The 19,124-nt window shown below is 36.9% G+C and overlaps 1 protein-coding gene across 1 annotated transcript in view; it reads right to left on the reverse strand.

Moving 5' to 3' along the window:
- Positions 1-19,124, reverse strand: part of LOC149152194 (choline transporter protein 1-like) — a 119,450-nt gene that overhangs the window by 19,807 nt on the left and 80,519 nt on the right. The gene's annotated exons all lie outside the window — the stretch shown is intronic.

Raw genomic sequence — 19,124 nt, forward strand, 5'->3', positions numbered from 1 at the left:
GGCTTTCACTAGTCTCCTCTAGAGAAACTTGGTCTTTAGATCTCTATCTCGGTTACCCAAAAGAAACCTCCTTTGTTGTCCCAGAAGAAACTCTTCTTCGCTGCCCCAGAAGAAACCTCTCTTCATTGATCCCAGAAGAAACCTCCTCTTCGCTGCCCCAGAAGAATCTCTTCTTCACTGCCCTAGAAGAAGCCTCTCTTCGTTGATCCTAGAAGAAACCTCCTCTTCACAATACCCAGAAGAATCTCCTTCGCTATACCTTCTTCGCACTTCTTTTGCTGGACTCTACTTCGCACTTCTTCTTGATCGAACGCTTGTCAAGTTGCTTGCTCTAAGTGAGGCCGAGTGTGGCTTATATATACACCTTTCCTCACATCCTTTAGGCCAACATGATCACTTGTGGTTAGGCCGACTTCTTCTAGCAGTGTCTTCCATCGTTGTAGTTCGACTTAAAGAGGATAAGTGACAAGGTCTTGGAGGATAATTTTCAAGTTTGACATTTTACAAAGTGTAACATGACTTCATTACATGACAATGACTAACATTCTATGGCTAGATAACAAATAAATCCTAAAGACTCTCAATGGGAATCTTGACTCAAAAGTAAAATCTCTTGCTCATGAAACCCATGAAGCAAGTCAATACAATAATTTTATTTTTCTTCTTTACATCTCATTACATAAAATCATAATTACATGTCATTATGAAGACCAAACCTAGTTACACTTTTCAACACTCCCTCTTAACTAGGGAGGTATTCATAATCGTACTTGGACTTTTTCAATCTGAAGAATTTCTCATAAGAAGAATTCGGATTTGTAACTCATTTGTATAGCATCATATCAACCAGCATTATTACATAGCAAGGCCTGGACTAACAGCGCCTTATCTCCACAAGATCTTAGCTCAATGCTGGTGAGACCAATGATTTATAGACACTCTCATCATTGTCTCTCTCGAAACATCCCTACTCGAGTACTCAGGGTGTGTTCCATGAGGACTATTCTTATCTTGGACTCCCCAGCGCTCAGAGAGTATCAGTCCTCCACGACTATTCTCCTATTGGATGCCCTATCTCATCCTCAAAGAGTATTAGATGCTAAATGATTACCCAATCCTCCATTTTGTCTTCCCAGGTGAATACTAGAATGACATGTCTATCTCTCCCTCTCAAATAGGGAGGACATATTCCAATAAAGGAATGTACTCATTCCTACCAAAAATGAATGTACCTAACCTCCCTCTTAACTAGGGACCTACAACAGCTCCTCATGTGGAACAACCAGTTGCTTGAAGAACTCCTCTCTTCTTCGATGTCATCAATTTCTTTTGTCATGGAGTCTTCATCTTTCGGGGACTTCTTCATAGGGCACAGACCATCCATCACTTTCATCCATGAGTTAGTCATGTCCTCATTTTATCAGAAAGTGATCCATCAGTTTTCCATCTGGCTTTGCTTCATGTCATTCTGCTTTCTTTCATGCCATATTTTTCGGAAGGATCTTACATCCTTCAATATGGTTTTCTTGGAAGTCATCCACAGATCTTCCCTTTGGCAGTCCTACATAAGCCCATCTAGATATTAGTTCAAAAATAAGAGATGAACACTTAAATCAAAATTACCTTTGTGATGGTATTTCATCATGACATCTTCCTGTAGGTATCAACATCCTGCATGCAGATTGACACATTTCCCAAAGATATCCATTGTCAAGGGTCTCCATCTTTTTCCGACTCCTATCAAAGTCTTCATATCTTTCTAGGAGATATTCTAGTCAACTCTTCTTGGTCTTGAATGTTGAATGCCTTCTATCTTTGTTGCATATTTTATGATCTCCTTTCTTTTCACACACTTCATTCCTAGGAGCTTCCAATCAGAGTTCCTTGATTGTAGTTAGCTTCATCATGATTCATATGAGAACATATTATGTTGATTTCATCTAGTGCGACTTACGCCTTTTCTGCAAACTTTCGGAGGATGAGATCCTTTCTTCTTTTGATCATATTTCCTAAGATGGAAATAGTGATCCATATTATCTGCAACCATACGACATAATATCCTATGTAAGCATACATACCTCATCTTTCCTTTCGGTCATCCAGACTTCCAGTAGCAGCTTCATTTGAACAAAAGAACTTTATCCTTTCAACCTGCTTTCTTCGTTATGTCATCATACCATCATCCCTTGAATCCCACGAGTTCGAATTCCTTATGAAACTCTTGCCTTATTTTTAGATAGGTAAAAAGGTAAATCCTTTGATGAGGATTCTATCAGAGAAACTTGAGGATCTTTCATATCCTCACCCGACAGATGTTTCCTAATTGACTATTGTATGATGATCCCAGTCAGTGATGACCTCTACTTCTTTCTATAAGTATCACTTGAGGTTTGCAATGAGGTTTTCAAGAGCTTCCATTCTTTGTAATCAATAGAATTTCTTTCATACATTATTTTGCTTCCCATGTCACGAGCTCTTACTTCTAATGCTTTTATCACAATGTTATTTTCTAATCTGATGCATCCTATCTTATTTACATTGCTTCCTATCTATAAATGGAAAGTACCTTTTAGTGAAGAAGATCATCTCAGTCATAGTAGACATCTTTTTGCTTCTTCCTTCTTAAGCTTCTTTGTCTCAAGTTCTTTCACTTCCTCAGTAATATGGGCTTCTTCCCTGTCCCTCTTGCGTTTAGGACAGTCTCTTCTATAGTGCCCAAGTTTCTGACAACCATAGCATCTTTCCTTAGCCATGTTCTTCTTTTTCTTTGGAGGACCAAACTTTCCAAATTTCCCTTTTCTTCATGTCACTAATTGATCCCTTCTATCTGATCTTTTGTTACTTTCTTTCTTCAACCTATCTTCTTCTGCCTTGTAGAGAGACCATAATTTGATGAATGGGATAGCTTCCTCTTCCCTAGTAGATATGAGGTTACCTTGTTCATCAGTCAATGCATTTATAATAACGGAGATCATTTCGTTATCAGATACCATCTCTCATAGATCCTACAATTGATCTTTTGTTTGAGATTCTTTCGAGAGACATGACGATATCCCTTCATCCTTTGACACCTTCAATTTATATAGATCAGATCTAAGTGATATGATCTTTTCTATCGTGCTTTTAGAGAAAAGTTCTACCAACTTATCCTACATTTCTTTAGATGTCTCCAGCTTGTCTGCATAGGGAATGAGAGAATCTTTAATAGATTCCTTAAGAATCTTTTGAGCCTCCAGATCCATTTCCATGTATTCAGATAATGCTTGTTCTTTGGATGGCTTGGAGACCTTTCCATGGACATGATCAATGACTTCATTTACTTCGAGGATTATGTTTATCCTTCTTTTCCATACAAGGAAGTTTGATATCCCAACCAACTTTTGGTTCTCCTTGAAACATGAAGTCATTTTTACTAGAATAAGGAAAATGTACTTACTTGTGAAGATAGAATCTTCAACTTGATAATGATGTTGCTTCAGATGATCCTTTCTTCAATAGAGAGAAGATTGCCTTTCGATCTAACCTTCCTTAGATTTGAAGAGCTTCCACTTCTTTGGTGATGTATGAGTGATGATCTCTGAAGTGCTTCTAGGGTTTCGGTCTTTCTTCCTGCTTCCTTCTTGAAGATAATTTCAAGACTCTTGTTGGTGTAGATTTCTTCGATCTAGGGTTTTGAAGATCTTGCCCTTGGTAGCCCTTGGATTTGCTATGATCCTTCTTTGAAGCTTGATTCTCGTGTGTCTACTTGCTTGAATGCCCCTTCATGACTTCAGCGCCTAAACTTTGATTCCATGTTGAGAAATATAGGGCATCAATAGTTAAAAGATTTATTTGCCCGATAATTGCTTGTGATATACTTTTACTTCTTAGTTTATTGTCTTTTCTTTGTTATGTTATTATTGTGTTCTTTTCATCAAAACAATTACCAATATGCACAATAAAAGACAAGTGACACAGTATGTAGGCTTGTCAGTGAGGGGCAAAACCTCTCACTTCTTGAGAGGAAAACCTGATCAAAAATCTTCTTCTAGATCTTCAATGGATGAGAAACAAGACCATGACACAGACCCTTGACTCTAGTATCCTCCCAAGAACTTTGTCACTAACCTTGATGCTCTGCCTCTTGCCTTTCTTCTTTATCTCGAACTGCTCTCCTCGTCTCCTTCCAGAGAAACTCGGTCTCTATTCTTCACACTGCTCCTTCTCGACTTCCTCTAGAAAATTTCAATCTCTAGGGTTTCAATGGTCTCCTCTAGAGAAACTCGGTCTTTAGATCTCTATCTTGACTACCTAGAAGAAACCTCCTTCGCTGACCCAAAAGAAACTCTTCTTTGCTGCCCTAAAAGAAACCTCTTTGTTGGTCCCATAAGAAACCTCCTATTCGCTGCCCCAGAAAAATCTCTTCTTTGTTGCCTAAGAAGAAACCTCTCTTCGTTGATCCCAGAAGAAACCTCCTCTTCGCAATACCCAGAAGAATCTCCTTCGCTATACCTTCTTCGCACTTCTTTCGCTGGACTCTACTTCGCACTTCTACTTGATCGAATGCTTGTCGAGTTGCTTGCTCTAAGCGAGGCCGAGTGTGGCTTATATATACACCTTTCCTCACATCCTTTAGGCCAACATGATCACTTGTGGTTAGGCCGCCTTCTTCTAGGAGTTTCTTCCAGCATTATAGGTCGACTTGAAGAGGATAAGTGACAAGGTCTTGGAGGATTATTTTCAAGTTTGACCTTTTACAAAGTGTAACATGACTTCATTACATGACAATGACTCTAACATTTCATGACTAGGTGACAAATAAATCCTAAAGACTCTCAATGGGAGTCTTGACTCAAAAATAAAATCTCTTGCTCATGAAAGCCATGAAGCAAATCAATGCAATAATTTTATTTTTCTTCTTTACATCTCATTACATAAAATCATAATTACATGTCATTATGAAGACCGAACCTAGTTACACTTTTCAACATGAATTATGTAGGCTAGAAGTAAAACTTAGAAGATAAACACACTACCATAGGAGATATCCAACACACAACTCATGGTGAGGTAGGGGTCCAATAGCACCTAAAAGGACTAAACAACCTACCCTAAAAGGGCCCTAGGGCATGACATGTGGCAAGGAAAGAGGCCGAAAGATGAACACCCTACTTAAAAAGGTGTCATTTGGCACTAAAAGCATTTGTATGGTAAAAAGATGTTCACTTGATGAGGAGAATTCCACTCCAAGGGAGACAAAAAAGACATGTATGTTGCTTGATCATCAATCTACCCTCTTAATAAGGGATGGCCTCTTCAAGAAGGCATCTAAAGCAATCTAAAGGGTATTTATGGAGCAACACATTATTCGACGCATGTTGAACGACCTCGATGAGAAGTTGACACATGTCAATTTGTGATTAAATCGAACCTATGTTGCCAGGAAACTTGAGGACGGGAATGGGGACGGGGATGTCATTTTTTGAAACAGGGCACGTTGGCTTGTAAGGAGTATATATATATATATATATATAGATGAATTTGTATAGTTTCCGGCTTTAAACAAGAAAACTAAAATACTTATGATTTAAATTTTAAAGATTCAAACATGCACATCATTGAGCATTCAACATTCACATTGAAATTTCAAAATTTTTATTTTGATATCAAGTGCAAATTGGAGTTTACATATTAATAACAATCATAATATATGTCCATTGTCATACTACATTCAAAATTTGCCTTAAGGCATCTCCAAACATGAACTAGGAAATTTCAAAATACTAAAGTCTAAAATAGTGAACAGTGGCTTCCTCAAGCCACGTCATCAACGTCACTTAGATCTTCATTCAGCATGCTCTCCAGCGTAGGAATCACTCTCATCTTGAGGCTCTTGCTCATCCATAACAACTGGAGGTAGCTCAATAAGGCCATCTGGTTGTATCTCCTCATCCACACACATAACATCATCTATGTATTGGTCTCATCTCTTGAAAGGACCCTCCTTGTACCTAGGGTCTTTTCGAGATATGAGGCGAAGTGTGCTATGAATATACACCAAGTTCTCTGCCTTCTTTGAGCCCAATCTATTTCTCTTAATTGAATGGATAAAGGCATAAGTAATCCAATTCCTCTTGCAAGATGAAGAACTAACTACCTAGAATATTAGGGATGGCCCATTAAATTAATTAAAATTTTAAAAATAAAAACTAAAATGAAAATTTAATACAGAAATTTAATTGAGAAATAAAATGAGGAACTCCAAACTAGCTATCTGTCCAAGTAACAATATGGAAAATTGTTACAACTCAGGAGCATCAGCACCATGAAGCCACCCCCAATCAATTGGATCCTTCTTATTGCATTTATCGACCAAAGATGCATGTGAAACAAAGACACCTCGGCCACATGAAAATTGGGCAAACTGAAATCATATGTCAGAGGCTTCTTTTGTACAATCATAAATTTTCTTGACAACAGTCAAGAATCCTTTGAACACCTCTCTATCTTGGGAAGGAGGCCTCCTTCCTGTTGTGGGATTATACCATTTTGGATTAACTGCATAAGTTGCCATATGAAGAGGGGTGTTCAGTTTATTCCACGGCCCATGTATAAACTCTTTCAATTGTCACTATAAAGTAGGATCCTTCCTACATGTGACAGTTTGGATCCTCTCACACATGGAGTCAATGTTCTAATAAATCTCACCTAAACATGGACCATCTGTGTCTACATAGCAGATCACATCACAAATTGATTCTATAATTTCCACAACAAATTTGGCATCAACCCGAAAATAATCATCTATAATCAACCTCTTCACCTCCAAAGCTACATCTGAGGTAGATAACCTCCACTTGTCCCACGTGTCACTGACAACTGTGGCAGATGAAGTGCCCTTCATCTCCACAAGCCGCCTAAGTAAAATGTAGTAAGTTGCAAATCTGGTATCTATTGGCATGCTTGTGGTAAAATGGTTTGTGATTGATGATGGTTGCATATAAACATTTGAATTTTGCGGTCATTTTCAATTAATGCTCGAATCCATTCAATTTTCCCGATGTACTTCAATGCATTATTCAAAGAATGCACTGCACATGGTGTCCAAAAAATATCCCTGGGTACATCAAGGACAGAATTAAAATATTAAATTTTAATAAATCAAAATGTTTATTGTTAAAATTAAAAAACAAATCAAATTTGTACTCAAAGTTAAAAATGTAATTCATGTAATTTAAATATAAAATAACTCAAACTTGAAAGTTGAAACTTGTTACTAACTTGTACTCTTTTGAACAATTTCCCCTACTGCTTTGCACACTAGAGTTGCATTAGTAATAACTTGAACAACATTGGATGGCCCCACCTCTGCAATAGCATAACATAAATGGTCTCTCAAGAACATAGTGTTCTTTTCTTGACCAAAACAATGAATGGCCCTAAGAAAATAAGGACTAGACAGGGAAGAAACAATGATTTTTATCAATGGACTATTCCTACAATTAGTCCATCCATCTATGAAAATTAAACATCTATCTACACTCCATGATGTCTTCAAGTGTGCCATTATCTTCTCAAAACGGGTTTTCTCCTTGTCCACCAACACAATTCGGAGCTTCTCATAACCAGGTGCATTATACCCTGGAGGTCCATCAGTAATAGCACAAACCATTTGCTCAAAATAAGGTGAACGGACTACATTGAAGGGAATGCCACGTGCAAGAAAAAAAACTTGCTATTGCAAGATCAACACACCCTACCTTTCACATCAAACATGTCATAAAGGCCAAGATTAGGCTTCTTGCGTGCTTCACTGGTAGTGTTTTTTGATGCTCTAGATAACACATGCTCATCACCAACTTGAACTTCATCATGAGATGATAATTCTTCCTCATTGGAGTCATCATTTTCATCAACATTGTGACATGACTTGGAGATTTCCTTCCCTACCTTACCATCAACATTTTGTTGCTCTCTTTGTGCACTAGGGATTCTAGTGGGATTATCTGGGTCTCCAGTGCAAGCATCAACACCCTTCCTTGGTATCTAAATAAAATGAGCTTTAACTCTAGTCTCGCTCCCTTTCCATTCAAGCTAACAAAATTTGAATTTTATTGTTGTTGTCCCCCGGCACCCTTTGGAGGCTTTTATCTATCCACATATTTCCAACGTGAATATTGTGGATTTGATGAAGACATTTTTTATTTTGCAAATTTTGGAAGACAACCTGTTTAACAAAGTTCAAAGTAAAATTTATGTTAATAGAGGTTAAATAGTTAAATAATAAATTTTAAATTTTAATGGACAACAAGAAGCTACAAGTAATGATATATGTATGACTAGAACTACTACAAATAAAAGTATTTGAATTTCACATATTTGTCAAAGTAATTATTATATTATACAATAGCCACAGATACTACGAGTGCTTGAATTGTGAAGTTTACACAACACAATTATGCCATTAACAACACAGTTATCACCTCTACATGATATCCCTACGAATTGTGAAATGCTCTGTCCCTTTTCATCTCTATGAGATTGCACATTAAATAGCAGAGGTGTCATAAGACAAATTGTGTATTCCTTCTATAAGATTTCATTGAAATAGATTTCTTTGTTGTCACAAAAAATGCAACAATTTCCTCGCTATTTATGATTAAAAAGGGCCATGCAACAGGCAGGGAATCAATTGTCAACCACAAATGAAAATTGGTGATATACTACAATATCTCATATATTAGTAATTACTGTGGATAAGTATTACGAGAAAATAAAAAGGAAGAGAGATAATATTTACTAAATTGTTTTGCATTCAAATTAGAGTTTCTCTTAGTTGTTTGCAAACTTGATTTTCTTGTCAAATTGCCTGGCATGTGGGATGGTCTTGTAACTGAGAATAGACCAGTTGGTCTTGTGTTGTTATAAAATATTTTCCATCATAAACTTGATCGACCACCTATGGCAAACTGCCCTAGTGTTATTGAAGCACTACATATTACATAATATTGCACATTCCTCAGATGTCTAGCAGTATATGGCAGTAGACTATTTATTGTGGTTACTTCAAGATTCTAATACTCGTCATAAGGAAGCTTTCCCATCTTTGACATCATCGGTCGATTTATTATTTAGTATTAAATTTTAATTTACTAATTTAGTTATGCAAACAGTGAACACACAAAAATTAGAATTAATTCATGTTGCATGGTGAATCTTCAAGAACTACTTGTGAATCTTCAAGCAGGGATTGCATCTCTATGGATTGTGTCTCTTTGGGAACCTCCAGTCACCTATACACACACCAGTGAATGCTCCAAACACACCAAGGAAGGCGTGTCATCTCAAACTGAATGCCAGCTGTCTCAAACGAAATATTGTCGTTGAAGATTGAAATGTCGCCATCGAAGAGTGAAATCGATTTTAGGTTTTACGAGTTATGTATTTACCTTTTGATTTTCCACAAATATATATATATATATATATATTTAAATTTTTATTTCAAAAATCGTTCAACAAAGAACCCTAGAGAACCTGATTTTGGGGTTTCATGTACTCATTATCGAGGTTCGACGTAACCCTAAACAAAAAATGCACCCAAACTTTTTTAACGAAGAAACCAGATCTTACTAGTCGAACCCGGATCTTATGGGTTCATTTCAGAAGAACCCATACCTGAATCTGGTTCTTGGGGACGAGAACCCGAGACAGGTTCGAGAACCCCACCTGGGTTCGCGAACCCGTGCAACATAGAATCAAACATAAAAGCTACTCTACCCTAACTCTAGGGATTCTCACTCTTTTTTTAATATCATTTTATTAATTAGAGTTTGATTTGAGGGGTATAATTAGATGATAGGAATTCATTTGTAATGCATGGTTGGAAAATAGGGAAATCCCCTCCAAGCACTTAGTTGAATACCTTTAGGAGGAACGAAAGAAGGATGAGTTCAAGTTGAGGGTTTTCATCTTTTTCAAACTTACATGGGTTGATATAAGGGTTAGAATTACTCTTACAAACAATTAGCTTAATACTTGAATGCCAATTACACTTCAATAAGAAGAGATAAGGCTAAGGTGTAACCCTCCTTACATCTCATTGTAATCATCATTAATTTAATAAGTATTGTTGTTGTCATTTATGCATATCAAGTGACTTTCATTGTCCCTTTTCATGTTCATGGTTGCATGTTATATTTGATTGTTTTGTAATTGTCGTGAGATGCATCTTCAACATGGCCCTCCTATTAACTTTGGCATATTGAAAAGACACATGCGGTTGGTTATAGCATATTGTTAATAGCCTAACTACACCTCTTCATCACATCTAGGACCTTATCTTCATTGTTCTTAATTCCATAACCCAGTTGGCTAGGCATTGGTCTTGGTAAATTCCACCCTTCAACTTATTATAAAAGACATCTAAAACATATTTTCTAGGGTTTTCAAACTTGTGCCAAAGAAGAATCAACCTAAAGCGAGAGGAAGTATTGCTAAGGTGACATTGTGCATTATTGTTAATAGCTTGATTGCACCTCTTCATCGAATCCAAGCCCTCTTATTCATTGATCTTGACTTGAAAACCTAATTGGATAGGCATTGGTCTTGGTAAATTCCACCATGCATCTTATTCTTATAAAACATATTTTATAGGATTTCCCAACTTGTGCCAAAGTAGAATCAACCTAAAGCAAGAAGAACTATTGTTGTGATTACAATGGGCAATATTTCAAAGTGTCCCTAGGGTTGCATTTTGTTAAAGGATGTTGTAACAATTGAAGTGTAGGTTTGAGAGATAACTAATTAGCACAATTATCAGAGATAGGGTCCAGTTCCCAAGATTCAATAGATTAACTATAGCAACTTGATGAGGCCATTTCTTTGGAGATATTTTTATTATCTAGCAACTCCATGAAGAAACCAAGCCATGTTCCAAAAGATTTTGAAGTGACTTCTTGTTTATAGAGGTGAGGACATCTAGCAAGTTTTAACAACATTTGAAGCCTCACTTGGCAACTGCACTAATATGGAAAAGAGGTATGATAATGATTTTTTTTCAAAATTTCATATTAGTTTCTCATTTTGAAGATTTGGAAGTGAAGAAATATGGCATCGCTTTGGGAGGCGTTGGATAACTTAAGGTTTAGTCCTCTAGATTTCTTAGGTAATATGGAAAATCCAAATGAGTTCCCCGTCCAAGATGGAACAAGCACATTTTCAATTTCCATGGATGCACTGATTCAGCTACACTACATGTGACATCTTTCATTGAACTTATTTTGTAACTCATTGTTGTCCATGAAAATGTCATTATGAAAGTATTTGTACTTACATGGGAAGTTGATGCATTGAAATTGTTTGATGATTGTAATTTAAAGGAAATATCTTCATTTGCAAGTTTAGTTAAAGAATTTTGGCAAGTATTAGGATCCCACTTGCGGAGAAGAAGAATAGGTTGAAGATCTAGTTAATGTACCTCATGATGTCCATTTGCTATTAGATGCTTACCATGAAAAAGAAAGGGAGATATAGAGCTTGTTGCTTCCATATTAGTGTAACTCAAACAATCTCTTAGCTGAAATCGATGATAAATATGAACCATTTAAGTGCAATGTTGATGCTATTGGAAAGAAATAAGCTAAGTCGAACCATGAGGTGCTTGGAAATGAAATTTCTTGAGTATTGCCTAGATTGCCAAATTTCTCCTTCATCGCATGAGCCACTTGCACATGAGATTTCAAGTCAAGATGAAGAGAAGAGTGATGAAGTTCTTTAAGAATTTGTTGCAATGTTGCATGAAGAAAATATTAACAGTGAAGATTCTATTGAAGATCGTGTATTCCATCTTGTTCTAGAGGAAGGATTATTTAATTCTAACATTCACTTGTATGAAGAGGGCATTCTTGTTGAAATTCTCATGCAAGGGACAATTTCTAGACATGATAATTACTTGTGAAGATGTTTAGTGTCCAACCTAGTTTTTCTTTAATATCCAGCAAGCAATTACCATTAAAATACAAGAAAATAGAGATCATAGTGCACAAAAGACAAGAGATACCGGAGATTAGGCCAGAGGCCAAGGTAAAACCCACAAGGGAAAAACTTGTCAATCCATTCCTTATAGATTCTTCGTCAACAAGAGAAATCCAAGTCAAACTAACCAATGATCCAAGTGCCAAGTCAACCCTCCAAACTCTACCATGTTTTGTCCACAAGATAATCAACCAATCTACTTATACATGTTTGCCACATCACAGAGATATAGGTGCCATCTTAAGCTTGCTTCATTACAAGAAAGGTGCCACAGGAACTCGCATTAGTACAAAGAAATATATCTGCAGGATCTCGCATCTTCATAGAGAGGTATGTCATAGAAACTTGCATCATTATCACAGAAATTCGCATCGTATATATATCATAGAAACTTGTGTTGTCATCACAGAAATTCGCATCATATATGTATCACAGAAACTTGCATCATATGTCCACAAAAACTCACATTATCATCACAGAACTCTCATCATATATCCACAGGAACTCTCATCACAGAAATTCGCATCATCATGGAGGTTTAGATCAAATAATAGCAACCTCAGAGCCTTTGATATGTATACTTAGATTCCATGCCTCAAACCAAATTCATTTCCACAAAAGAGACCGAAACTGATGCCAAATGGTGGAGGATATGTGCCAATATATAGTTGTTCCTGCATCTGAAAGGACACGTCTTTTGGGCAAGCCGACTTGGTAACTTGGAGGGGCAAATGTCATTCAAACTTTTCTTCTTTTCACAAGGGTCACGAAGAACATGTTGTTTTACATTTTCTTTTTGACCAAAACAAAGCATGAAGAACACAATGTTTTAAAACTCCGACTCCGACTCAGACTCGGCCGAGGGTCGACTCCGACTCCGACTCCGACTCAGTATCGACTCGGCCGTCTCGATTTCAATGACTTGGTCATTGCAAAAAACACATTAAATATTTTTTTATTTATAAAAAACATAATTTTAAAGATTTTCATTCATGTTTCCAAACACACAGCATTAGAATATAGATAGAAGACAACATATGATCAAAGTAGGCTCATGAATATATCCATTATATCAAAATGGCACCCAGTGCACTATCCAATACATACATGATGATGATATAAAGATCAAAACAAAAGCACATAACCAAGGAGGCTAGAAATGGCCTCTACAACAAAAGTAAATTGTGACCAGTACTACTGGCTAGTGGCTACTGTTAGAGGAGCCAAGATCATCTGCATCAACCACTGGTAGCATATCTACATGATTCATAGTTTGTAACTCATTTTTAATCTTATACCCTCATCAATCATCTTAGACCATCTCACCAAGATGGATGTTAATAGATGTATTCATGAGAAGAACTACAAAAGCAATTTGTATGTATTCATGAGAAGAACTACAAAAGCAATTTGTATGTGACACAGATCAAGATATAGGATCCTTAACGCCAAAACTTCTGCATCCACGTCTACATGCAATCATGACAAACCCATCTACACCCCATAGAATATTTTGTGGCTATTCTCTAGTTTTAGGATCCCTTGGGGCAACTTCAAGTTTGTTCCCATCAACTTTGTAATATGTATAAAGATAAATTGCCATCTTCCAAGAGAGAATTGCACCTATAAACATTCTAACTAGGATCACATGTCTGATCAGCATTTCAATTTCATGTGCCCTCTTTATTACATGGTTCTCAGATAGTATCATTGTTTACTTAGAAATTCACATTGTTCCTTGAGGAATTTTATACAATGAGGGCAACAGATGTCTTGCTCCATTCTTACAGGAGATTTCATGTTCTTGGCAAAAAGTTCACAACATTAGATCCTATCAAATTGCCAGCGCCAGACTCATCACTTTCTAGTTTCAAGCACTAGACAATTCATGCCACAGTAAGCCGTGTGAACAAGTAAACAACCTATGAAAACAGTCAGCTAATGTGGAATTCATGTGTCCACCAGCTTTTAACACAAATCTCTTCACCAAAAAGCAAGTAAAAAAAAATCGTTGTTTTTTTGAGTTTTCGAGCCACTGTCACCAAGTCGGCCAAGTAGGAGCAGACTCGGTCGAGCCGGCCGGGTTATTACCGAGCTGACCGAGTTGTTAGACAACTCAGCCGGCTCGATAATAACCCGACCGGCCAAACCGGTTTGATGGCCGAGTCGACCTGGTGAGGGCTTGACTCAGACCAACTCGACCGAATCGGTTCCGAGCCGGCCGATTCTTAAAATAGTGGAAGAACATGCTTGATAATAAAAATAATAATAATAAATTTTTTCTTCTTAATGTTTTTACATGAAATACATATTGTTACAATGACAATTATGAAGACCGAACCTAGTTACAATTCCAACAATTCTAGAGCAATCCTCATCTCTGAAGAAAACAAGGGTTTGGTAAGTTATTGTGAATTTCCTTTTCAAATTTCTTAACATAATGATGAAGATTTTAATGTGTAAAGCATAGATTTTGTAAAGAAACCCTTGGAGGATGAAGATGTGGCAGGTGTTTACTTGAATAACAAAGAACATGGCTACCAAAACCTTGATAAATTGGTTCTCTTGCCTTGATTAAAGGGCATAACTAGGACACAAATTATGATGTTTTTTTGGGGGCCCTCTTATGATACCAAGAATGAGTAATTTATGGCTAGAGGCACCACAATCTACCCATGTTGCACGGGGACCCATTCCCTCCAAAAAAACCCGCGTACACTGCACTTTGGGGACTTGTGGACCCTTAGAAAATGTCCCCAAACTGCTGGGGACTTCATCGGGGAATCAAGGATTTGCAGACTGTCCCCAAGACATTCTGGGCAGATTTCGGGGATGTTTGGAACATAGTTCAGGGACGTTTTTGGCATATTTCAAGCATTTTTTGGGCAGATTTCAGGGATAATCCAAGCATATATCTTCAGTTTTGACAATCGTGGACATTGATGATAGAACAATATGATCATTTTTCCCATCCATTATTTTTGTATTGCACTGAATTTAAATCTATTGTACAAATTGCCGCTCAAAACATAGGTTTTGTATGACGGGTTTCAATGTGGGTTTCTCGTGATTTAGATATTGTATTTTCAGTGGAAAAGTTATAAGAAGTAGCCTCCATGCCAACAAAACAGAAAATGGAACATTTCAAAAGGCAAATCCTTGTGGTTATTGTTCTTGTTCTTTCTCATTTTTCGGATCATCCCGCCTTTTACATATTGTACATGGGATTTCAGGAGTCATTCAAGTTCAGTGCTTCCACCATCCCAACCTTAAGCATTGTGAACACTGAAAACAATCAGATAATACTAATAGTGACTTGGACTAGGTACTGAATGTTTGAATAAATTCTTATTCAATCCCCTTCTTACTAAAATATGAATTTAATCTTTTTATAGAACCAAAGTATTTTATAGTGGTTTTCAACACAGCTGTAAAAGTTTTCAAAACCTACTAAGAAGGAAATGCCTTTTATGTTTAACATAATCATCATTAACAAGAAATGAGGAAGAAAAACTGCTATAAAGACAGTTCTCTATTTGATAGATCCTTGATGGACCTTATTGCAAATTGTAAATAGTTACACTTAAGTTTCCTAAAGCTAAATCTCATATCTAGCAGGCAATAATTTGAAAATAGTTACACTAAAGTTTTCTAAAGCTAAAGATCATATCTAGCAGCCAATAATGGAATGCCACTCAAGCATCTTTTAAATTGCTCGTGATTTTTCACAGGTGGCAAGAAGGGTTCTGCATAATAATATAAATTATAGCTTGTTCTGCTTACAAGGTTGAAACAACTATAAATGCTAATAGTGAATTCTGAATATATGTACATATGTGTGTGTGTGTAATTTCTGTCCCCTGAAAAATTTTGGGGTACGCTCTAGCCATCCCAGGGATGCATCCCCCATCCTCGCCATTCCCCCATACCAAAATCCAGTGCAGCATATCAATATACCTTCATTTTGGATCAGCCTTGAGAAAAATTTCATGATGCAACAAGAGGAACGTTCAAATTTTATTTCCCTCATTTTTTGACTGCCAAAGAGTGTTGAGGTATGTAGTGTGTCTGTTTCTATATTTGATCATCGACATCCATACACTTTCAGCAGGAAAGCAGATTTATGGCATCATAAAATCAATTGTCATCATGAGGTAGTTCTAAATAAAAGAGAAGTCCAACCAATGATATTTCTAGTGGACACTTATACTTTGCACTTGAGATCAGCAAAATAATGCATTTTCATGGCAGCCACATGTATGGACCAACAGCATAGGCATGTGTTGACATGTGGCAGTATTTTTTCAGCTATCAAAAAGGGGGCAGAAAACCCTAACCTGCGATCTGATAATTTTTTCAGATTTGATATTTCCAGACCGATCACATGGAGAGTTGACGGATAACAGCAAAAGAGGGTTGATTTTTGTAGATTTTTCTTAGAGCCACCCACTCATTCATTGTTGCTTAATGTGGTATCCCTGAACTTTTTTAGCAGCAGGAGAGGGATACTGTTGGAGGATTCAGATCAACCTTTGTAGGAGCATTTCGCTTGATACTAAGACAATAATGGGTTGTCTCATTCTTATTCCAAAGGTGGTGTATAAACCAGCCCTGTCCAGCAGTGAATAGATCATTTGTGCAATGACACACATCAGCCTTAATGTGATCTTGGTTTTGAATTCAATCAAGAGTTCACTACATTTTCAGTTGTATAGGGACAGATGTTCTCAACTTCTCGCCTATTCTTTCAAGATGTTTGACATCACCTTCTTTTGGTTTATTAGCAAACACAAGGGAAGGTCTTCTGTTTTCGTTAAGATATTACAGGGGCTGCATTGGTTCTTTGATTTCACTTGGCATTGCATCTTCCTATGATAGAATAAAGTAAGAAGAATACGCTCAATGCTTATGAGCAGTATATTTCAAATATACTCTACAATTTGGGCTCATGCCTTATATATAGAGCCTCTTCAGAATGAGTAGTTAGATGAACATTCTCAAGTCTTTTGTAATAAATTGGGATAAAATGTGACAGGGATATGAACATTTTGATTCATCCTTTGATTCACCTCATAAGTACATCTTACATAGATACTATAGTTCTCCCACACCCCACAAGGGAGTGCAATACACATATGGAACTAGATTACTACTACCTAAATGCTCGTCTTATTTCACATTTTCATAGGCTTTCTTCTCTAACCAAGTACAGCAACAGATCCTTGGAGTATAGTAACAGTTACAAGTTGCGGCAGGAGACTTGAAGGTCTTGCATCTGCTTCTATCTTGCCCAAGCACCTTTCATCATCTAGGGGAAGAACAAATATGTAGAGGGCATTGTTAGCTTGATGGAGGCTCCTTTGAAGGTATATTTCACCATGAGGTTCAATTTGACACATTTAATACATACTTCGAGTTATGTCTATATGGCCTACATTACCATTAGCGTTACACCATTAATGGAGCACCCTATTCATAGCTTGAACCAAAGGCTCAAGACCACATGGATGGATGATGTGGGCTAGAAAGGAGACTTAGGAGATGAATGCCCTACCATAGGAGATGTTCAAGGCATGACTTATGGTGAGGTAGGGGTCAAACAAGGCGCAAAGAAGAAAACAGACTAACTTGTAGGAAGCCCTAAGCATGACATGTGGCAAGAAAAGAGGGAAGAGGAATGCCCTACTTATAAAGGTGTCATGCAATGCTAAAAACATTTGTATGTTAAAAAAAGGTTCACTTGATGAGGAACGCCCTAACTCTAGGGTTTCTAGCTCTCTTTTAATATTATGTTATTGATTAGGATTTGATTTAAGAAGTATAAATAGAGGAGAGGAATTCAAGTGATGGTTGGAAAATAGGGAATTCCCCTCCAAACACTTAGCTCAATATCTTTGAGAAGATTGGAAGAAGGACAAGCTCAAGTTGAGGTTTTACATCTTTTTTATAATTTTCATGGGTTGATTTGAGGGCTGGGATTACTCTTACAAACTGCTGGTGTAATCTTCAAAGAAAGGCATTTTTTTATCTAATCAAAAGAGACAAGCCTTACATGTAACCTTCCTTAATTCTTATTGTAATCATATGTTCACTTAATGGGTATTGTTGCTACCATTTCCACATACTAAGATGTGGTTGTTGTCCCTTTTATTGTTCATGGTTGCATGTTATATTTGGTTGTTTTATAATTGTTGTGAGGTGCATCTTTGAAAGGGCCCTCCTATTAATTTCCACAAATTTAAAAGACCTACGTGATTGGTTAACAAATATTGTTAATAGCCTAACTATGTCTCTTCGTCGCATTCAAACCTTTTTGTTCATTGGTCTTGACTTCATAACCCAACTGGATAAGCACTAGTTTTGTAAATTTCGCCATCCATCTTATTCTAAAGAAAACATCAAAAACTATATAAACTATATTTTGAAGGGTTTTCCCCTTTCTGTCAAGAAAGAACTAGTTTAAAGCGAGAGGATGTATTGTCGTGGTGACACTAGGAAATCTTCCTATGCGCTCCTAGGGTTGCACTTTGTTAAAAGACTTAGTAACACTTGAAATGGAGGCTTGGGTGGTAACATTGAAAATAATGATGTCAGAGAGAGAGAGCTTTTACTATACTTTCATGCAACTTTTCTAACAAAATATTTTCCTACATGGAATCATGGGGCAATTGTGGTTTCATTAACATTACTTTACATCTTCCTAGTGTGATCATTACCTAGGACTTCAGTGACATGCAGGTACCATTTTGTCTTATACAAGGAGATATATATTACTTACATGTGGATATTACATAGCACAATTATTTAGGTACTAAACTCCTATTTGCTCAAAATGTAATATACTGGGATATAACTAATTAGTGTGTAAAGGTTGGTCACCAACAAGGAACTGGTTTACTAGTGAGGTTGATGGATTAGTAAGCCATTCACCAGGGTTCCATTCTCATTATGGTCTACCTCACCTGAATTACATGTTCAAAAGGGGTCTAGGTTGGAAGCAAGTCTTAGGCAAATTTGGCAGAATAGATACTACTCAGACCTAGACTCTAAGTTGAAGGAAGTCCATGCTATGTGGTGCAGCCCCTTAGAGTCTGTTTTTGGAAGCACCTCAA

Source organism: Pinus tabuliformis, chromosome 9, assembly GCF_031772625.1.
Source record: "Pinus tabuliformis cultivar Carrire ecotype Pingquan chromosome 9, CPIR1, whole genome shotgun sequence".
Lineage (NCBI taxonomy): Eukaryota > Viridiplantae > Streptophyta > Pinopsida > Pinales > Pinaceae > Pinus > Pinus tabuliformis.